Raw genomic sequence first — 3,461 nt, 5'->3', positions numbered from 1 at the left:
GTTCCCAACGTCCCCTCTTGGACGGATGTGAACAATCCAACCAGCCAGACTATTTACAAGAGAAGACGAATTTTACCCTTCTGTTTGGATCAATATGAATTCCTCAACCAGACTCACCGAAGCAGATTGTCGAGTCATGAGCTGGGCTTCTGCCGGTGGGGTCCTGCCGGTGGGGTCTTGCTGTGCATATTTAAGCTGGAATCTCATGTCCTGAGACCAACGCTTTTCCATTGAAAGGGAGGTATTGGATCTTCCTGAGTTTGAAAATTTTGCTGGAGAAATTTAACCTCGTGGAGGAAAAGACAATATCAGGAGTGGGATTCGAACCCACGCCTCCAGAAGAGACTGCGACCTGAACGCAGCGCCTTAGACCGCTCGGCCATCCTGATGCGTTGAAGCACAAACTAAGATCCGTGCACAAATCGACTTAAAGTCTGTCTTCATCTTTATTACATTTCAAACAAGACATGCTTTCCCTACTTTTGAACCCCAGCCAGAGTCCTGTATCTGAGTGCCATCCTTGTCCAAACCGCTGGTGGTTAAGGAGCTTCTCATTGCTGCATTGATCAGTTTGCTCTAATCAGCAAGGTCCGATATACCGCTCTACCTGTTCCTCAGACGATGGTATTGAAAGTCTAAGATCTGAGGACGTGAAGTATCCAATTGGAGAGTTGCATTCTGGCAACTTTTTCCTTTGGACCCACGGCGAAGAATCAGTGAAACGACTGCACGATGACATCCATAAGTTCCATCCAACCATCAGGCTCACCATGGACTACTCTCCAAAATCAGTTGCATTCTTGGACACACTCGTCTCCATCAAGGGCGGTCACCTCAGCACTTCGCTTTACCGCAAACCCACGGATAACCTCACACTTCTCCAGCTTCCAACCTAAACACATTAAAGAAGCCATCCCCGATGGACAAGCTCTCCGTATACACAGGATCTGCTCAGACGAGGAGGAGCGTAACAGACATCTACAGACGTTGAAAGATGCCTTCGTATGAACGGGATATGGCGCTCGACTCATCGATCGACAGTTCCAATGCGCCACAGCAAAAAAACGCACTGACCTCCTCAGAAGACAAACATGGGACACAACCGACAGAATACCCTTCGTCGTCCAATACTTTCCCGGAGCGGAGAAACTACGACATCTTCTTCACAGCCTTCAACACATCATCGATGAAGATGAACATCTTGCCAAGGTCATCCCCACACCTCCACTACTTGCCTTCAAACAACCGCACAACCTCAAACAAACCATTGTTTGCAGCAAACTACCCAGCCTTCAGAACAGTGACCACGACACCACACAACCCTGACATGGCAATCTCTGCAAGACGTGTCAGATCATCGACATGGATACCACCATTACACATGAGAACACCACCCACCAGGTACGCGGTACATACTCGTGCGACTCGGCCAATGATGTCTACCTCATACGCTGCAGGAAACGGTGTCCCGAAGCATGATACATTGGCGAGACCATGCAGACGCTGCGACAACGAATGAATGGACATCGTGCGACAATCACCAGGCAGGTATGTTCCCTTCCAGTCGGGAACACTTCAGCAGTCAAGGGCATTCAGCCTCTGATCTCCGGGTAAGCGTTCTCCAAGGCAGCCTTCAGGACGCGCAACAACGCAGAATCGCTGAGCAGAAGCTTATAGCCAAGTTCCGCACACATGAGTGCGGCCTCAACCGGGACCTGGGATTCATGTCGCATTACATTCATTCCCCACCATCTGGCGTGTGAAATCCTACCAACTGTCCTGGCTTGACACAATTCACACCTCTTTAACCTCAGTCTAACGCCGGCATGTCCACATCAGAATGATACAGGCATAGATGGTTTCAATTATGAGGACAGTTTTGAATTATAGATGATGGCTTGACACAATTCACACCTCTTTAACATGGGGTTACCCCATCTCTGGATCTGTAAAGATTTAATCACCAGCTAATGCTCGCATTCCGTGTCCAAGCATTGTCGGGCATCTTTGAATCTGTCTATATATATGTTTGTGGACCATACCTCTTCATTCACCTGAGGAAGGAGCAGCTCTCCGAAAGCTAGTGAAATCGAAACAAACCTGTTGGACTTTAACCTGGTGTTGTAAGACTTCTTACTAGAATTATAGAATGGTTCCAGCACAGGGTGCGGCCATTCCGCCCACCGTGTCCATGTCAGTCGCCCAGAGCTGGAAAATCTCAGCAGACCTGGCAGCATCTGTGGAGCGGGAAACAGAGAATGGGAAGCATGGTCAGACTGGACTGGAAACTGTAACTCTGTTTCTCTCTCCACAGATGCTGCCAGACCAGCCGAGTTATCCAACATTGGATATTTCTGTTGCAGCCTTGCCTTTGTGCTGGGCGGTTCTATTTATTTATTTCTGTGTAAATTTAGAGTTCCCAATTCTTTTTTTTTTTCCGATTAAGGGCCAATTTTGCGTGGCCAATCCACAGACCTTGCACATCTTTGGGTTGTGGGGGGTGAAACCCAGGCACACATGGGAAGAATGAGCAAACTCCACATGGGCAGTGAGCCAGGGCCCGGATGACGCTTCTATTTATGAAGACTGGTCCCGTATGTAACGTATGGGCACTGAGTGCAATTTAGGACGGCCAATCCACCTAATCCACGACTTTGCACTGTGGGAGGAATCCGGAGCACCCGGAGAAAACCCACGCAGACACGGGCAGAAAGTGTAGACTCCGCACAGACAGTGAATCGAACCTGGTACCCTGGCACTGTGAAGCCACAGTGCTAGCTACTTGTGCTACCGTGGTTTGTGCCCAGAGAAGTTATTGCAGCGAATATATCAGTGGAGAACACGTGAAGAAATGAAAACGACATTTTAAGACCGTTTCACTATGGTGTGGAACTGATATATCAAATAAAAAACCGCACGCTTGTGCACCCAGGTAACTGGCTGAATGCAATGGTTGTATGCAACCCCGATAAACCTTTGATTTATTTGCTGAACAAGAATTTCCCCATCTCCGCCTTAAAAATAATCAATGTCCCGCTTCCGCGGCCTTCTGAGGCAGAGTTCCAAAGTCGCACAACTTTGAGAGGGAGAAATTTCCTCATCTCCGTCCGAAAAGAGCGACATCCTTGCTTTTAACTGCCCAGTAGTTCTGGAGCAGTGAGATTGAACCAACTGTTTGGGCAGCACGGTAGCACAATGGTTAGCACAGTTGGTTCAATATTCTCAGATAATAATATGGAAGCGGCCAACGTGCGGCTCGAACCCTCGATCCTGGGAGGTAGACTCCCATGCTCTACCGACTGAGCTATCCGAATGTTTGATGAAACTGCTCAAATATATGAACTGAGCGGGTCAATCTGAAATATCCGGAAAGATACACCAGCATTGCGGCTTTGAACGGAGTCATTTCAGGAACATTCCCACAGAGAGAAATTCCTGGAACCAGCGGCAGAAAAACATCC

The 3,461-nt window shown here is 48.3% G+C and overlaps 1 non-coding gene across 1 annotated transcript; it reads right to left on the bottom strand.

The window, feature by feature from the left end:
* Positions 1-306: 306 nt before the first annotated feature.
* Positions 307-389, bottom strand: trnal-cag (transfer RNA leucine (anticodon CAG)). The gene has a single exon. It is a non-coding gene; the product is annotated as a tRNA-Leu (tRNA).
* Positions 390-3,461: the final 3,072 nt, after the last annotated feature.

The sequence above is a fragment of the Scyliorhinus torazame genome, chromosome 24 (genome assembly GCF_047496885.1).
Source record: "Scyliorhinus torazame isolate Kashiwa2021f chromosome 24, sScyTor2.1, whole genome shotgun sequence".
Taxonomy (NCBI): domain Eukaryota; kingdom Metazoa; phylum Chordata; class Chondrichthyes; order Carcharhiniformes; family Scyliorhinidae; genus Scyliorhinus; species Scyliorhinus torazame.
Note: the sequence above shows the minus strand (reverse complement) of the source record. Positions and strands in the feature narration are given on the sequence as shown.